This window comes from Natator depressus, chromosome 1 (genome assembly GCF_965152275.1).
Source record: "Natator depressus isolate rNatDep1 chromosome 1, rNatDep2.hap1, whole genome shotgun sequence".
NCBI lineage: Eukaryota > Metazoa > Chordata > Testudines > Cheloniidae > Natator > Natator depressus.
In genome coordinates, this window is record NC_134234.1 from 337572146 (window position 1) to 337591930 (window position 19785).

General features: G+C 45.9%; 1 long non-coding RNA gene across 1 annotated transcript in view; it reads left to right on the forward strand.

The window, feature by feature from the left end:
• Nucleotides 1–422: 422 nt before the first annotated feature.
• Nucleotides 423–19785, forward strand: part of LOC141987488 (uncharacterized) — a 44153-nt gene continuing 24790 nt past the window's right edge. The window contains exon 1 of the long non-coding RNA XR_012639551.1: nt 423–519. This is a non-coding gene — a long non-coding RNA (uncharacterized LOC141987488). The remainder of the gene's footprint in view (nt 520–19785) is intronic.

The following is a 19785-nucleotide window of genomic DNA, read 5'->3' on the forward strand; positions in this document are numbered from 1 at the left end:
AGCATTTGTCCAGCTCTCGAGGAACCGGTGAAGTAGGAGTTGGCAAGTACTGATTATTTAGTAGCTTCTAAAGTACATAGAACAGGCTTCCCTTTAGCGAGTGAAATGTTAGTTTAAAAAAATGTTTAACTAACTTGGGTATAAATTACTGGAGGGAAGTTCACTAACTCAAACTTGTGAACTGTGCAACCCTGTGATAGGTCTGTGAGCACTTGTGCTCCGAGTGTAGATCTTCAAACATGCTCAGTGTTGACTAACTCACTGATGCCAGTGGAAAGACTTCCATTGCCTTCAAAGAGCTTTGGATCAGGCACTAATTCCAATTTGACCATTTGACCAGTCTGGTTTGTTATGATAAACGACAGTGGATTTAAGTCGCTTCGTGTGTTCCAATTTCCAGGTGAACTCAGAACAAGCCCAAGATTTATCAAGGACCTGATTCTAGTCTTCCTTGGATTGGAACTCCATGATGGTGTCCTGAGGGGGCGAAGGATTCGTCTTGTAATGCTCCCCATTGAGGTATGTTATGTAAATCCCTATGCAGCCCTAGTTAGGTGTGTAGCTTGCACCAACAGGTTTCAAGTGTAAAAGGAACACTTCAGATCCTGGCACATCTGCAGCCTGCGTGTTAGTCCAGTAAATATTAATCTCCATTGTCTAGTCATTAATACCTGATGCATTTGTTTACATCCCTAATTAAGACACTGGATCACATCCCAATCCCTTTGATGTCAGTTTCAAAAATGTCCATACACTTCAATGGGACCACAATTTGACCCATTTTTCAGGGCAGCTGTGCACAAGTCAGCAGTTTTGTTTCACAGGGAGTTGGGAAATATTTTTCTCGTGGACTCTTATTCCCCTTTGGTCTGGAGCTTGAATGAACCCAAAAACTTAAAGAAAAGCTCATCTGAAGCTGCTGAGGTTTGCATGATTTCAGACTGAGGCCAAAAACTGGAGAAGGTTCCCCCAAACTAGATTCATGAAGCTGGCCTTGTAGGTACAGTTTTGTAAAGCATAGCTTCTTGTTAGCACAGTGAACTGCTCCCTGTTCTCAGCACTAACCCACCACTTACTCGCACAGAAGTGATCTCGGCCACTGTTGCTTTAGCTCAGACATGGCTCTTCTTTTAAAAATCACATGCATCCAACTGAATGTTGATTAGACCAGGACCATGGGCAAAGGAAAAGGTGGGCCAGATACAAAAGGAGAAAAGAACGAGATCAAAACTAAAACACAATGTAAAAGGAGGGTCGCAGAGACCCAGTGGACCAGGGAACCCAGTTCCAACACATGTTTAGGGGAAGCCATCACTGAAAACTACTATCAGCATTACTTCAGTTTCCTAGGCCCGGATTCCCAGTGGTACATAGGCTCCTAACTCCCACTGGAACCTCCTTGAGGGGAGTCAATGGGAGTTAGGTGTCTAAATACCTTTGAGGCTCTGGGCCCGAGTGTAGGCAGGGCAGCAATGACAACATGTTGCCAGCTTTTCCTACCCACCCACAAGGTCTTCTAGGTGGAGCATGCTACATTTATTGACAGGATGATATGACGAGGTTGCCTGCAATATCAGGGGACTGGACTTGATGATCCAGGAGGCTTCTTCCAAGTCTTCGTCCTATCTTCCTGAGTTCTCCCTCAAACCCTTTGTGCTTTCTCCTCTGCCTGCCATATGAGTGAGGAGAACTTCTTGACAAAATCCATCTAACTACCGCCTTATTCACCGCCAGATCCCACCTTAAAACTCTCCTGTGCTGGGATGCCTGCAAGACCTGGCCCAGCCAACGGCAAGGCAGGTGGTGGGACATGATCATTGCTCACTGTGCCAAGATTGGCTTATTCTTCGATAGCCCCCATCCTTCAACTCTCCCACACCACGGCTCTCTTTGTTTGGGCTGTCCACCTGTCGGGACAAGAACTGTCATTTCACTGTTCGTACAGCGCCTAACACCTGGGCTGGGATTGCAGCCATTGGACAACACCAATACTATGAACGAACAAGGTCAGCAGAGCTTTCCTACTGTCACAGACAGCCTGGCTGGGGACACAACAGAGTTCATTTGTCACCGTGCGCGGTGACTTCTTTCATTTATCTTGTCACACCTCTGCCAGGAAGTGACTCACTTGGTTTCCCCTCAAGGAGGCTGCTTTCTGACACAGGAGGGTTTTTTATTTTATTTTAATTTATCTTGATGATTTATTTTTCCTCTTCATTGGTACAAACACAGTGACGAAACCTCAACAAATCGTTGCTCGAATCTCCTTCCGTTCATGCAGCCTACACAAATCCTGCCTAGTGTGAAGGGAACAAGAGAACTCCCACTGTCACCCAGATATGACTTAGGCCCAGTAATAGACATTCAGAGGCAGAGGATTAGCCAGAAGGACCAAGGCTCCAGTTCAAAAAGGCACATACCTAACTTTAGGCACATGGAGTAATCCCATTGCTCTTAAAATTAGGCTCATGCTTAAGGACATTGTTAAAACAAGACCCTACAGGACGGGTATGCAAAAGTGTTCAACTTTCGAGAAGAGTTTCGCACCCAGTCGTACCCCTTTGAGAGCAAGGAGGCGAACACTTCTAAAAATCAGGCGGATTAAAGAACCCAGTCTCCACTTATTAGTAGACACATCTGCCCTTTCCGAGCAGCACTGATGAGATACAAGAGCAGTAAAAACAGTGAAACTCCGGGGTTTGGTTCGGCGAAGAAAGAACGTTGTTTCGCTGCCATAGAAACTTACCTGGCAACTGTTGCCTGCAGAATTCTTTTGAAAAATGGGTCTGTAACAGATATAAAACGGGGAGTGGCACTCGATAAAGCAAAGCATGAGCAATCTGATGAATCAAATTTCACTTCTTCTGTTTGCCAGTGACCTTACCACAGATCATATTTCCCTCCTTGTTCGGAGTAAAAGACTGACTCATTTCTGTGACTCATTCTTACTTTGTTCACAAGCCACACACTGTTAGCACCGGCCATTCAAAACGTGAGCTCTCGGGATTGGATGCAGAGATCATACAGTGTGAAAGAGCTCAAACCTGATGACCTGCCACGAAAGCTGTTTCGACAAGGTTTTTGCAGGATGGGGAGAGGTAAATGAGCTGTTTTGTTGCTTTGATTGGCTGGCTGAGTTTATTTATTTGTATATGATTATTTAGTGCCTCGAGCTGTATTTTCATTGTATGATGGACAGCCTAATTAATCTTGCTCACAGCCTTGTTTCTGTCCTCTGACTTCATGAAGTACAGTTGTTACTCCCATTTCCAGTGTGCATATTTGTGACTGCGAATTTCAAATCTGCTTTCTTAGGGCATTGTTTTAATTGATTATTTCAGAAAAGGATCCTGTCAGCAAACTCATTGCTGGAATAAGCATGCAAAATGAACCCCAAAGAACAGAGACTGTGAATTTATTTAAAATTCCAGTGTATCTCCATGTGATGTATTTTATAGTCATCACCATGATCTTATCTGTCTCTTGCTTTATATTGCCTGCCACCTTCACATGTGAGCACTGACGGTAGCTGATACTGGAGTGAAAAGTCATTCCCTTCTAGTCTGTGTTGGAAGTGGCAGAAAGCCATTACCGCCTGACACTTGTTCATTGACCTAAGGAAAACGAGTTGGGGATATCAGTTCATCGCCCAGTGGACAGACATCTCAATGCCAAAAACTCACACCAGTGATTAGCGTCTTTGTTATAAACCCCCTTCAAGAGGCCAGGGACTGTATTGGCCTGGAGAACAATCTCTCCCTCACCACTAGAAGCACGTTTCTTTCCAAGTCATGTCTGAGCATGCCCAGAAAGCTGGAACAGCCACTGCCTATCCTGGACTGTGGTGCAGATAAATATTATTCTTTGTAGGACCCTAGCACCTAGGAGCCCCAGTGATGGACCATGACTCTATTGTGCTAGGCGGTGTACAAAGAGTGAACAAAAAGATGGTCCCTCCCGCTAAGAGTTTACAATGTAGCTATACGACAAGAGACAATGGGTGGATACAGATGGGAGCAACCAGGACTACCCCTTTGGGACATACAGTCCTGAAAAAGCCTGCAGCTCTTTGCAGCATGACCTGAAAGTTGCTCAGCAAACTCGGGCTCTGGTGGACCCAGGAAGGAAGCAATTTCCAAAGTTGTTATTCCCATAAACCCAGGAGTCCCCATTGTGGTAAGCACTGTACGTGCATATCAACAGAGGCAGTCCCCCACCCCCAAAGAGCTGACAAGTGTAATAGGCCAGACAGAGAAAGGGTGGGAGAATGGAAGTATTAGTATCTCCACATTACAGATGGAAAACTAAGACATTAAGTGATTTCCACCAGGTGACAGAGGAAACCTGCAGCAGAACCAGGAAATGGATCTAGATCTCCTTAGCCCTAGTCCACAGCTTTAATCACAAGACCATTTTTCTTCAAGGGGCTGTGGGCCCTTCCGTCCAGACCCTTCCTAAATAAGCCAGGACCAGGGGTCTATTAACTCTCACACTTCAAAGTTGCCTGAAACTGTCTCGGATAAATAGAGAGAATATCAGTCTCTGAGTTGTCTATATGGCACCTTCCAATACCACTACATTCACTCATTAAAATGGAGCCACGTTCCACAGAAATAGCCCAACACGTTGTGATACTGCAAAGACTCTTGTCCCTGTGCTAGGAATTTTGTTGTGGGTTTTTAAAGGTTGGTTTGAAAGGCTCAAGTCAAAGAAAAATATCAGCTACCAAAACAGGAGGTATCATTTTAAAACTCTGTAGTCACCCAACAAGATATATGAAACTGAAAGGGAATATTTCAAGTAAAAGCTTAAATCAACAGGATAGAGATTGGAAGCTAAGTAGGCTAGGTTATCTGGTACACTCCAGCTACTTTGTGCCACTCTGAGTCTGGTATCATTGGAGCAGTCTGGTTAACCTTTAATTTTTTTCAGTGTAAAGACCTCCCTCAGCTAGTCATCATGGATACAGTGTATTGGCACTTGCTGGGACACACCTGTTCTTTGGCCAAAAGTTTTGTCCTGGCGCCCTCTAGTGCCGCATGGATTTTAAAACCTGATTGTTGTAACCTGTGTGTTCCACAAATGAGGACTGGGCCCAAGAAGCATGGCATTAGCAAACAGCCCCAAATCAGTTATGAGTCGAGATGGGCCGTAACCAGAACTTTCCCTCCAAATCACCCCAAACCTGTGGCAGTTTGTCAAAGCCTTTGACAAGGTCCCTCACCAAAGGCTCCTAAGCGAAGTAAGCAGTCCTGGGATAAGAGGGAAAGTTCTCTTGTGGATCAGTCACTGGTTAAAAGACAGGAAAGGAAGCAAAGGGTAGGAATAAAAGGTCAGTTTTCAGATTGGAGAGAGGTAAATCGTGGTGTCTCCCACGGGGTCTGTACTGGGACCAGTGCTGGTCAACATATTCATAGATGATCTGAAAAAAGGAGGAAACAGTGAGATGGCAAAATTTGCAGATGACAAAATTATTAGGGCTGTCGATTAATTGCAGTTCACTCATGTGATTAACTCAAAAAAATTAATTGCGATTAATAGCAGTTTTAATCGCACTGTTAAACAATAGAATGCCAACTGAAATTTTATTAAATATTATGGATGTTTTTCTGCATTTTCATATATATTGTATTCTGTGCTGTAATTGAAATCAAAGTGTGTATTTTTTATTAAAAATATTTGCACTGTAAAAATGATAAAGAAATAGTATTTTTCAATTCGCCTCATAAAAGTACTGTCGTGCAATCTCTTTGTCATGAAAGTACAACTTACAAATGTAAATTTTTTTTTGTTATATAACTGCACTCAAAAACAAAACAATGTAAAACTTTGGAGCCTACAAGTCCAGTCAGTGCCGCTACTTGTTCAGACAATCGCTAAGACGAACAAGTTTGTTTACATTTACAGGAGATAATGCTGCCCTCTCCTTATTTACAATGTCACCAGAAACTGAGAACAGGCGTTTGCATTGTAGCCGGCATTGCAAGGTATTTACATGCCAGATATGCTAAACATTTGTATGCCTCTTCATGCTTCAGCCACTGTTCCAGAGGACATGCTTCCATGCTGATGATGCTCGTTAAAAAAATAATGCGTTAATTAAATTTGTGACTGAACTCCTTGGGGGAGAATTGTATGTCCCCTGATCTATTTTACCTGCATTCTGCCATATGTTTCATGTTATAGCAGTCTTGGATGATGACCCAGCACATGTTGTTCATTTTAAGAACACTTTCACTGCAGATCTGACAAAATGCAAAGAAGATACCTGTCAAGGTTCCTTTCCCCACTCTGAACTCTAGGGTACACATGTGGGGACCTGCATGAAAGACCCCCTAAGTTTATTCTTACCAGCTTAGGTTAAAAACTTCCTCAAGGTACAAACTTTGCCTTGTCCTTGAACCCTATGCTGCCACCACCAAGCATGTTAAACAAAGAACAGGGAAAGAGCTCACTTGGAGACATCTTCCCCCCAAAATATCCCCCCAAGCCCAACACCCCCTTTCCTGGGGAAGGCTTGATAAAAATCCTCACCAGTTTTCATCAGTGAACACAGACCCAAACCCTTGGATCTTAAGAACAAGGAAAAAGCAATCAGGATCTTAAAAGAAGAATTTTAATTAAAGAAAAAGTAAAAGAATCACCTCTGTAAAATCAGGATGGTAAATACCTTATAGGGTAATCAGATTCAAAACATAGAGAATGCCTCTAGGCAAAACCTTAAGTTACAAAAAGACACAAAAACAGGAATATACATTCCATTCAGCACAGCTTATTTACCAGCCATTTAAACAAAAAGAAATCTAACGCATTTCTAGCTAGATTACTTACTAACTTAACAGAAGCTCTGAAGAGCATTCCTGACTTGGTCCCGGCAAAAGCATCACACAGACAGACAGACCCTTCCCTCCCCTCCCCGTCCAGCTTTGAAAGTAACTTGTCTCCTCATTGGTCATTTTGGTCAGGTGCCAGCGAGGTTATCCTAGCTTCTTAACCCTTTACAAGTGAAAGGGTTTTGCCTCTGGCCAGGAAGGATTTTATAGTTCTGTATACAGAAAGGTGATTACCCTTCCCTTTATATTTATGACAATACCAATGTGAGATTTCTAAAAATAGCTACAGCACTCAACCCAAGGTTTAAGAATCTGAAGTGTCTTCTAAAATCAGAGAGGGACGGGGTGTGGAGCATGCTTTTAGAAGTCATGAAAGAGCAACACTCCAATGTGGAAACTACAGAACATGAACCAACAAAACAAAAATCAGGCTTTTGTTGGTGGCATCTGACTCAGATAATGAAAATGAACATGCGTTGGTCCTCACTGCTTTGGATTGTTATCAAGCAGAACCCGTGATCAGCATGGATGCATGTCTCCTGGAATGGTGGTTGAAGCATGAAGGGACATCTGAATCTTTAGTGCACCTGGAAGGTAAATATCTTGCAACGCCAGCTACAACAGTGCCATGAGAACGCCTGTTCTCACTTTCAGGTGACATTGTAAACAAGAAGTGGGCAGCATTATCTCCTGCAAATGTAAACAAACTTGTTTTCTGAGCGATTGGCTGAACAGGAAGTAGGACTGAGTGGACTTGCAAGCTCTAAAGTTTTACATTGTTTTGAATGCAGTTTACATTTTTGAATGCAGTTATTTGTACATAATTCTACATTTGTAAGCTCAACTTTCATGATAAAGAGATTGCACTACAGTACTTGTATGAGGTGAATTGAAAAATACTATTTATTTTGGTTTTTTACAGTGCAAATAATTGTAATAAAAAGAAATAAAGTGAGCAGTGTACACTTTGTATTCTGTGTTGTAATTGAAATCAATATATTTGAAAATGTAGAAAACATCCAAAAATATTTAAATAAATGGTATTCTATTATTGTTTAACTGTGCGATTAATCACGATTAATTTTTTTTAATCACTTGACAGCCCTAAAAATTACTCAAGATAGTTAAGTCCAAAGCAGACTTCAAAGAGTTACAAAGGGACCTCACACAACTCAGTGATTGGGCAACAAAATGGCAGATGAAATTCAATGTTGAAAAATGCAAAGTAATGCACATTGGAAAACAATTCCAACTATACATATAAAATGATGGGGGTCTAAATTACCTGTTACCTCTCAAGAAAGAGATCTTGGCGTCATTGTGGCTAGTTCTCTGAAAGCATCCACTCAATGTGTAGCAGCAGTCAAACAAGCTAACTGAATGTTAGGCACCATTAGGAAAGGGATAAATAATAAGACAGAAAATATCATAATGCCTCTATATAAATCCATGGTACGCTCACACCTTTAATATTGCATGTAGATCGGGTCACCCCATCTCAAACAAAACAGACTAGAATTGGAAAAGGTATAAAAGGGGAGCAAAAATGATTAGGGGTATGGAACAACTTCCATATAAGGAGAGATTTAAAAGATTGGGATTTTTCAGTTTGAAAAGAGACCACTAAGGGGGGGATATGATAGTCACTTTCTTCACACCAGCCAAGATTCTATAGATCTCTAAGAAAGTGTTATTTACTCCTTCTCTTAGGAGTAGGGGTCACCCAATGGAATTAATAGGCAGCAGGTTTAAAACTAATAAAAGGAAGTATTTCTTCACACAACACATAGTGAACCTGTGGAACTCATCAGCCAATGTTCTGAAGGCCAAAACTATAATAGGGTTCAAAAAAGAATTAGATACATTCGTGGATCTAGGTCCATCAATGGCTATTAGCCAGGATGGTCTGGGATGCAACCCCATGCTCTGAGTGTCCCTAGCCTCTGTTTGCAGAAGATGGAAGATGATTGCCTGTTCTGTTCACTCCCTCTGGCGCACCTGGCATTGGCCATTGTCGGAAGACAGGATACTGGGCTAGACGGACCATTGGTCTGACCCCGTCTGGCTGTTCTTATGCTCTTAGATAAAATTTGGATAAAATGGAACCTGGGTTTCGATAACAAAAAACAAAAGCTTACTGATGAGGTTTCCCAAGACCAAAAGCCACCTCACAGTCTGGCTGTTATAGAAAGAACAAAACTAAAACTTTTTACGTGACTGACCTTCCCCTCCCTGAACTTCGGAAGTTTAAATACAATGGAAACACCACTAGTTTTCCTTTTACAAATCCCAAATCGAGACTCCTGGGCCACCTCCTGGTTATTATACAATAATAGCAAGCAAGAACAATTGTATTGCTTGGCTGGCTGGAGTCGGACAGAACACACAATGCATTCTGGGGAATATAGTTTCCATCAGGTAGGGAGGCAGAAAGCTAAGTGCTGTGTAAATGAGGTCAAGACGCTGAAATGCACCACCTTTGCAGGTCTTATTGCTAGGATGTAATGTAATGGTGACATGAAAATGGTGATATCTGCATGCTTAGGACCTGATCCAAAGCTCACTGAAGTCTGTGAAAAGCCTCCAATTGACTCCAATGAGCTATGGATTAGGCCCTCGATAAGCATTATATACGAGAATATCAACGAGGGCAGGGCCAGATTAACCTTTTGAGGGCCCCGGTGCTCGGACTCTGGCCCCACCTCCCTGCATAGCCTCTTCCCCCTGAGGCCCTGACCTCCATGCCACCCTGAGGCCCCGCCCCCACAGCCCCTTCCCCCCAAGGCCCCGCCCACCGCTCTCACATGGAGGAGCGGCGGAGAGGAACGAGCAGCAAGTGGGTGAGGGGGAGAGGGCAGAGAGGAGTGAGCCATGGAAAGGGCCTCAGGAGGGAAGAGGCCAAGCAGGGGCGGGGCCCCGGGGCAGAGCGGAGGGGCAGGATCCCAGTCTGGACACCGGGGCCCCTTCTGAGTGTGGGTCCACCGCCATGGTGCCATTGACACCATTGTAAACCCAGTGCTGACAGAGGGCCATTCAGAAAGCTGTGCTGTTCTCCAGGGGTTGTGCCTGCTCTAACATGTAAGATACTCTGCCCCATCTCTGTGTATCTCCTTGTGGAGAGGAGTCCTGTGAAACAATATTATGCTGGGCCCTCGTATGAAGCCTGATGCACGTCTGGGTCCCCAAAGACTCACCAAGTATTAAGAGTCCTTCAAGAATATGGTTGGAGCTGGTTCTCTCCCGTTTGCACATTTAAATGCCTACATCTCAGGGGGCTGTGTCCAAAGAACCCAGACTCGTGGTGAAGGAGTGACACCGCCAGCCCAGCTGTGCTCAAATCCTGTGGTAATGGGGGTCCAATCGTATGAGGATTTGTCTTATCTCGGTGTCACCACGGGCCTCATGCGCTCGTCACAAATGCACAGGCCATCAGATCAAGCTCTCCTTTATCCAATTCCCTCAACATTCAGCGAGAAAATGGAGAAGTGGCTCTAGCTTTGATCCATCCCTCAGGTAGACAGATTCAGCTATGCACTGTAACATGGGTACAGCTTCTACTACCTCAATGACAGCAGCATCCCTGTAGCTGAGAGCAGGGTTTGGCCTGGGCCCTGTCACTATCCGGGTGCATGGAGAGGTATAAAATTGGTTTGTTTTATTAGAATTTGTTACTTCTGGTGTTTATATCCTAGAGCTTTGGAGGAAACAAAGTCCTTCCTGTATCTGGAGCCTCAGGGGTCTAAACTGACACACCTGTCACTGGACATCATCTATTGTCCACGTGCCCCTCTGGTCTCATTCCCTGCTACCCCCTCTATATAGCCCCTCTACTTCTCTCTTCATCTTCTCCCTCTTTCACAGCTTCACAATGTCATTCATGCTGCCCCCAGTCCTGGCCTAGTCCCCTACTTCTATCCACCAAGTGCCTTCTCTCTCTCCCTCCTTCCTCAGATCCCTCCGTGAGGTCTTCCTTCACTGATCTCCTCCACCTCCATCTCCCCACACCCTCCCTGGGCTGAAATGTTGTCTTGTGTGGTCTCCATTGGATTGTAAGTTCTTACGGGCTGGGACTGAGTCTTCCCCAGCTTTTGTGAAGCCCTGAGTGTGCATTTGCAAGGCTATCAAATCCAACTTCTGCCCCCTGCCCTCCACTGAAATGGCTTCCCCTTTCTTCTTCTGCCCTCTTCCTGGCCACAGCACTGACCCAGTGCTCCATCCTTATCCTTCCTGAGTTGTCAGCCACCTTCGACACTTGTCAGCCATGGTCTTCTTGAAATCTTGTCCTCCCCTTGGATTCTGTGTCTCTGTCCTCTCCTGGTTCTCCTCCTACCTTGCTCATCACTCCTTCAGCACGTCCTGCAGAGAATCTTCCTCGTCTGCCCTCCAGCTTCTTGTGGGGTTCTGCTCCAGGGCTAGGGCTCCCAGGCATTCCTGAAATAGAAATCAATAAAATGAATATAAAAATAGTCTTTTTATTGCAACACTCTGGGCCCCATTCACTTGCAGCTATGCCAGGAGGATGCGTACAAATGTCGCAGCGAGTCACGGCTCCATCAAAGAACATGGGCTGAGCTTTCAGGTCATAACAAAGCACACAACTAGCCTTCTTCCACATGGGGTCTGGCTTTCATCGCAAACATTTGGCACAGCCCCAGGAAAGCAGGTGAGGACGCTGGAGTGAAGGGAATCTCATGAACACACGGCACAAACGATGCAGAGGTTGCAAAGAGCTCTTCTACCTTAATGGTAAGACACGGGTTAGTTGGGCACATTATTTGGAAAGGTCTGATCATAAGATGTTTCTGATCAGCTGTTACATGCGTTATGGGATTAGCTTGGCAGCCTGCATTACTGGCGGTGCCAGAATGATATTTGCTCCTCTTTTAGAAGACAGCACACTGCTCATCCAATTTACTTCTTGTACAAGTGCTTCTGTCCCTTCTCTCATACTGTGTCTACACCTGACGGTCCTCCCTGCCCTCCCCCCACACCCAACAATCTATCATTCCTCCTTAAAGCTCACTCTTCCCCACAATCCCTCCAACAGCAACCCAGATCATGGAAATGTTCATTTGTGGTGGTGGTTAAAGAGGAGCTAACTGTGTGCCACCTTAACAACCCCACAACCAGGTCCACCTTTCTCCTGGTTCCTCTCCCTCTTGCTCGATATTATTGCCCCTTTGGCTGGAGTGGTTAGCCAGTATTTGGAGCCATGCAGGGTTGTTTCCATTAGGATGGAAAATCAGCTATTCCAGTTAAGTATATTCCTGGCGTAATCTTTACTTACAAAAAATATAGACGAAATTCTGTTTCCCTGAAGTCAGTAGAAACAAACTGCAGCAGGCAGTTTCCTTGCTCGAAATCCCCACGTCTGCCACTCCTGCGAGCTCTGTGCCCAAGAAACTCTATCTCTCTGCTTCCTCTCAAGGTCAGGCTCAGAACTCCTTCTCCCTGCTGTCTGCCTCTGGCGTACACAGGCGGCCAACCAATAGCTTAGCCCCTGTGTCTGCAACCAGGGAAACCCTTCAGTCCACTCAGCTTAGCTCTGAGCTGCCATGTGGCCTCAGCCTTGGGCAGTAGCCACCACTGGTTGCAGCTGAATTTACTACATGAAGGGGCTTGATTGCCCCTTCTGTTGAGCCTGAAGGAGTGTTCTTTGCACACCGCTTGGCTGTAACAAGGGCTGGAATTGTCTTTGGATCCAAGACTCATCTGGTGGCCACCATTAATACCTTTCAGCATAACAATGTAGACTGTCTCAGCATCCTGCCTTGGTCACTCTCACTTTGGGTTGCTAGCTCCCCCAGGCAGGGTCTTTGTCTTTAGATATCTATCTGTAAAACACCCGGGGTGCTCCATGGCACTATACACAAATGTGAAATGATGACTATCATTAATCTGCAAAATGATTTTGTAGCAAAATCACTGTGTTACTACAAAAAATAATTTTCCCTCTCTTGATACTCTCACCTTCTTGTCAACTGTTGGGAATGGGCCACATCCACCATGATTGAACTAGCCTCGTTAACACTACAAAAAGTAATTTTCCCTTTGTTGATATTCACCCCTTCTTGTCAACTGTTGGGAATGGGCCACGTCCACCCTAATTGAATTGGCCTCGTTAGCACTGACCCCCCCACGTGGTAAGGCAACTCCCATCTTTTCATGTGCTTTATATTTATACCTGCTTACTGTATTTTTCACTCCATGCATCTGATGAAGTGGGTTCTAGCCCACGAAAGCTTACGCCCAAATAAATTTGTTAGTCTCTAAGGTGCCACAGGACTCCTTAGTTTTTTTGTAGCAATACAGTGGATTATAAAATCTTTTTTAAAATGGGCTGGAATTGCCACTACTTGCGAAAAAAGCTTGATCTCTGGAAGTTCTTGGGCTCAGTACAGAGGTTACTGGATAAAAATTAATGGCCCATGATATACAAAAGATCAGACTAGGTGATCTAATGGTCCCATCTGTCTGTGAAACTCTGTGCACCTAAACTTTGAAGTTGGAAAAGTTCCTTGGGCCTCACATTTTAAAAAACCAGTTTGGAGACTTGTCAGAAATGCTTCATTTGAGCAGGTTTTTGGTAGGTTGATAGCAAAAACAGAAGGATTTCAAGTGATATGAGCAGAACTTACCCCTTGTCAACAGAGAATGCAGCTGTGCAATTGAGAGGGATATGAGCTTGCTAAGGAGGTTGTGTGCGATAGGTGTGTAGCAGGCCAGGACTTCGTCGGTCTCATATTGTGTTTGTGTGTGGCTTGCCCATCTCTTACAGTATTCTAATGCACAGTGGACAGGAGGTCACCATCATTTGAGAATCAATAGACAAAAAAGGTCATACTGTACATTAATGTAATCAGTTGTTTCCAAACATGGGCACTAGATGGCACTATAGCAATACTTATTTGCATGGCTTTTCTGGAGAATCATAGAATCAAAGAAACCATAGGGTTAGAAGGGACAGCAAGGGACATCTAATCTAACCCCAGGGCTGGCCTTACCATGAGGCGAACTGAGGTGCCTCAGGTGCCAGACTGTGTCGGGGGGCTCCACAAGGACTCAGAATGTAGAAAATTGTCTGCTGCTGGTGCATATGTATTCTCTCTGCTCTAGATGCGCAGAGACGGCGGAGTGCTGTGCTGGAGGAGGGAGGGCACAAGAGACATAACAGGCAGGCAGGAGAAAAAATGAGAGGGAATAACAGAAAGCAGCAGGAGCTGCAGGGAGATACAGGAGGAGGAGCCTCTTATGGACCTCTCTAGCACCCCCAGGAGCCTGGACTGATTAACATCCGCTTCTCAGGGAGCTTCCTGTTTCCTGCTGCTTCCCTGAACCCACTTGAGGCGAACAGGCAGTCAACTGACATAGTAGGAGCCAGTTAGGCCCTTAAGACGCTAATATCTTCCCTCACCCAGGCCCTGCTACCAGCCTGCTTATTTGTCCCCTTCACTTGAGTGTTGAGATCCACTATAGCTGGCACAGAACAGCAGTCATGAGTGAAGGAAGAAAACGCCCCTGCTCGGGGGCAGCATTCAGAAAAAGAAAGCAAGCAAAGGAAGCTTTTCTGTCTAAGCAGGAAGGAGCTCTCCTGAGATACATAGACACAAATATTCACGGTGAGCCTTCCGGCCCCAGTGAGGATGTGAGTGGTGAGGAGATGCCTGATCGTCCAGTTTGTCAGAGGGCAGGTGGCCTGGCAGCTACTGCAGCATCCATATCTCCATCTCAAATGGATGTAACCATGCACATTCCTGAAGAAAAGTGTAGATCAAAGAAGAGTGTGGTGGAGGCGCAAGAAACAGCTGCAACTGAGTTTAGTTCCTTAAGTCTAGATGATCCAGGACTGTGGACCCACTTGAGCAGTAGCCTGAGGGACTTCCTTGTACTGCATGGGCCACAGCAAGTGAAAAACTTCATGTTCCTCAAAGACAATGAAAATAGAAGTTTCCATCCAACACATTACCAGTGTGAAATCCCCAATGGTGACAAAGTGGAGAGGCCATGGCTTATGTACTCAAAAACCCAGAATGCTGCACACTATTTTTGTTGCAAACTGTTCCAGTCTAATGTTCCAGCCACCTTGGGTTCTACAGGAACAAAGGACTGGAAAAATCTGGCTAGAATTCTGGCATGCCATGAGAAGGCAGCAAATCACCAGAGAAGATTCCATAGATGGAAAGAGCTTGAGATGAGACTAAGGTTAAAGGCCACCATAGATGATCAGCATCAAGAGAAGATTGCATCAGAGTCTCTTTACTGGCAAAATGTTCTGAAAAGGCTCATTGCCATTGTGAGAATGCTTACTACCCAAAACCTAGCACTGCGCAGCACTTCAGATCAGCTGTATGTGCCAAACAATGGAAACTTCCTTAAAATTGTGGCTGATGGCTGAGTTTGATGCTGTACTCCAGGAGCATAAGAAGGGTCACCACCCAAGAAATGTACACACACCACTACCTTGGAAAAACAATTCAAAATGAGATCATACAGTTACTGGCAACAAAAGTCAAACAGAAGATTGTGGCAGATCTGAAGTCAGCAAGATATTACTCTTCTATTCTGGATTGCACACCTGACATCAGCCATACGGAACAAATGACTTTAATGGTGTGTTTTGTAACAACAGAACCTAGTGAAAATGTCCCTGCAATGGTGACATTTTCTAGAATTTATTGACATTGATGATACTACAGGAGCTGGTATGACAAACGTGCTTCTTAAAAAGCTGGAAGATACAGGAATTGCGATAGCTGACAGGAGAGGTCAGGGCTACGATAATGGTCCCAACATGAGAGGAAAGAACAGAGGAGTGCAGACATGGATGCGAGAGTTAAACCCTCGAGCTTTTTTTTGTCCTATGCAGTTCTCATTCGTTGAACTTGGTGGTCAGTGATGCAGCATCAGCTTCTGGTGAGGCTGCTGAATTTTTTAATGTAATTCAAAGCGTCTATGTATTTTTCTCTGCATCAACGGCAAATTTTGAAGCAACATCTGGGAACATCCTTTCTGACACTGAAACCACACGATGGGAAAGTCAAGTGGAGGCGATAAAGCCTATCAAACACCAAATGGAGAAGATAGATGATGCCATAGTTGCCATTATGGAGGATAATGCTATGACAGGAACTGTTCCTGGGAGAACAGTGGCAGAGGGAAATGGTATCACCAGAAACTTACATAATTTCAAATTTCTGTGTGGCTTAGTGTTGTGGCATGACATACTGTTTGAAATAAATGTTGTAAGCAAGCGACTCCAAGGTGTTGACCTTGATATATCTGGAGCAATGGAACAACTGGACAAAGCAAAGTCATACCTGCAGTCTTACCGGTCAGATGAGGGATTTCAAAACGTTCTGAAGAGTGCACAGAAGTTGGCAGAGGAACTTCACACTGAAGCTATTTTCCCACCCATTCAAGAATAGAAAAGTCACCGAAGACGACATTTTGATTACGAGGCACAGGATAATCCCATAAGAGACCCCAAACAACTATTCAAAGTTGAATTCTTTAACCAGGTGCTAGATTGTGCAATACAGTCAGTTGAACGTTTCATGCAGCTCAAGGAACACAGCAGTATATTTGGGATGTTGTATGATATTCCAAAACTCCTCACTATACCTGAAGAAGACCTACACCAGCAATGCAGGGCACTAGAGACAGTGTTGACACATGATGACATGCGCAATATTGATGCGAGTGATTTAGGTGATGAACTGAAAGCCCTTTCAAGATACATTTTAGCAGGATCAACTCCAAAGGCTGTTCTGGAATATATGTGCACAGATAAGATGACCACCCTCTTTCCAAATGCTTTTGTTGCTCTGCGCATACTTCTAATGCTTCCTGTAACAGTCGCCAGTGGAGAACGCAACTTCTCCAAGCTGAAGTTAATAAAAACACATCTACGCTCCACAATGACACAGGAGAGGCTGGTCGGCCTTGCAACCATCTCAACAGAGCATGAGCTGGCCCAGACTGTGAACCTTCAGCAGGAAGCAGTGCAAATCTTTGCAACCAAGAAGGCACGGAAAGCACCACTTTGATTATTCAAACAGATAAAAATGCCAGTGTTTACTATGCAGACAAGAAAAGTTACATTTGCTGTTTAGGCGTTTGAAAGTTAAGTGTTACTTAAAATTTTTGAACAAGGCATTTTAAGTTAGTTCCCCTTTATTGGGGTAGGTAGCAGAGTAGTACCATGAGAGGAGTAGAACAGGAAGAAGACAGAATTGAGACCTTTCAAAGTTTTGGCCCAAGCAAGGAGGTATGGGGGTTTCATTTGAGCTCCCTGCCTCAGGTCCCAAAATGTTGTGGGTCAGCCCTGTCTAACCCCGTGCCAAGATGCAGGATGTGTTGGGTCTAAACCATCCAGGACAGATGGCTCCAGCCTCCTTTTGAAAACCTCCAGTGGAGGAGCTTCCACAACCTCCCCAGGTAGTCTGCCAACAGCACCTTTACCAACAACCATTCTACACCCGCTGAGAGAGTAATGAAACTTTTTTTTTTTTTGGCCAGGGCCTCTGAAATCAGGATATGGTTTCAAAAGTCAAGAAAAAAAGAGGGTATACCGGGGCCCCCAAATAACAGTGAGGACAGCACCTCAATTTATGACAATGTCATTTGCTGGGAATAGCGTCCCAGCCTGCCCAGGAATGTAGACTCCCGATCAGCAAAAAAAACTCTGAGGTTGTAACTTCTTTAGCGTTGCGGTTTTTTCAATTTTAAATATAAAATGCTTTGGGTCACCATGGTTAAAGATTGCCCAGGAGCAACTGGGATGACAGCAAAACAGCCATTGAAGGGCACTGAACTGGACAGTTCTTCTTCGAGTGCTTGCTGGTGTCAATTCCATTCTAGGTGTGTACGCCCATGTGCACAGTCGTTGGAGATTTTTGCCTTAGCGGCATCCGTAGGGTCGACTGTAGCGCCCCCTTGAGTGCCGCGCTCATGCATTGGTATATTAGGCACTGCCAACCCTACGCCCTCTCGGTTCCTTCTTTCTGCCCACGACGATTGGTCAGAGCATCTTGTCTTGCACGACAAGAGCATTGGCAGTTCTTACAGTCCATTGTTCTGTCTCCTTTGTTGTTAGTTGATAGGTACTTAGTTAGACCATTAAGTTAAGTGTTAGAGTAGTAGTTTAGGAGTTAGTCCCAGCTGGGACTTCGCCTCAGAGCGGGGCATGCCACGTTCCCCAGGCTTTAAGCCATGTTCATCGTGCAGCTGGCCGAACCTATAAGTGACCCCCACGAGAGCTGTTTAAAGTGTTTGGGGGAGTCTCACAGAAAGGAGAAGTGCAGGATCGGCAAAACCTTTCGCCCTCAAACTCAGAAGGAGTGGGATATCCTCTTGAGGGCCTTCCTCCTGGAGGTTGCGCTTCATCCTACCTCAGAGCCCTCTCGATCAGACTCCACGCCTGGTGCCTCGGTGTTGGTGTGCAGCGCACCACTGGCAATGGAATCCACCCAGCACCGTTCCCCCTCCCCAGTGCCTAAGAAGCGGTCGAAGTCGATGGGCCTGCCGGCACCGCAGAAAAAGGGGGTTTCAGGCAAAGGACCTGTGTCAGGTCACATGCCCACCCTGGAGTTGCTCGGGGATACTGCTGAGGTCAGACCTCCCAATCCAGCCAGGGACCCGCCTCTGACTCCTGGGAGGTTGCAGGGGGTCCTGGCTCCTTGTAGTGTCATCTGTGCCTGAAATGGGTCCAGTGGCCAAAGAGCAAGTAGGCTGACTGGCACCACAGAGACCAAGCTTGGCAGTGGACCCAGCAAAGGCCCTGGCATCTACAGGCAAGCCGATTATGGGACTGCCCCCTAAAGTAGCAGAGCATCCCCAATCCCCGAACCACGGGCACCGGTCCCCATCACCGCAGCCTCGGTACCCAGTTAGAAGACACAGTTCCGTGATGCCAAGGTCTCCACCTGCAAGGCATGGGACACCTGAGTCACAATGCCAATCCCCATACCCACGGTATTGTCGGCCTCCCACCAGAGTTCGCCACGGTGCAGATCACCATCGCCTAGGCAGTCTCCTAGGTATTGATTTCCCCCCACCCCCTCCGGCTCCTGGTGCGGGATCATTCCCGGTTGTGGCACCAGTCTCTGGTTCCCCAGTACCGCTCTTCGGACAGTCACCGGTCCTTGCCCTCTCCTTACCGGTCGCCGATGAGGGTCAGTTGGCAGACTCAGGCATCTACAGCCCTGCCCTGGTCACTGGAAGGGCAATGGCCGGAGCCTGACGGGGAGTTCAGCAAATCGCCACCAGGCAGCAGCTTGTAGGCAGGGGCAATGGCCTGCTCAGTGGCAGTACTGGAACCCGTGAGGTGTACCTGTTATGCCGGTCCCGTACTCCCACTGTTCCTCCCAGGCTGCATTGGACAAGCTGCCCTTGGCACAGCTGACACCCGCGTCGGAGCACAATGCCGAATCTGACACAGGGGCGACAGAGCAGGCCACAATGTCCAAGGAGTCATCCCCAGACGAACAAGGGGAAGCTACTCCTCCCCCTGCTGTGCAGTCATCTTCGTCGTCTCCGGACAAAGCGGTGGCAGGCCCCTCACAAACGAGCAGCCCCCTTGAGGACTTCAAGGAGCACCAGACCCTGCTCAAAAGGGTGGCTGCCAACCCAAACTTGGAGGTTGAGGAGCTAGCAGGGGAGTCCAACAATCTCTTTAATGTCATACCCTCCTCCACCCCGACGTAGGTCGCGTTGCCTGTCCACCCAGGGGTCCCTAAAATTGCCAAGTCTGTGTGGCAAACCCCCTCTTCCATCCCGCCTGCCTCCAAGAAGGTGGAAAAGGAGTACTATGTCCCCACAAAGGGGTTTGAGTACCTGTACACCCAATGAAAGTGCCAGGCAGGGCCAGGCCAGTGGCGTGCCAAAAAATAAAGACGCCAAGAGGCTGGACTTGTGTGGCAAGAAAATGTATTCGACAGCGAGCCTGCAATTT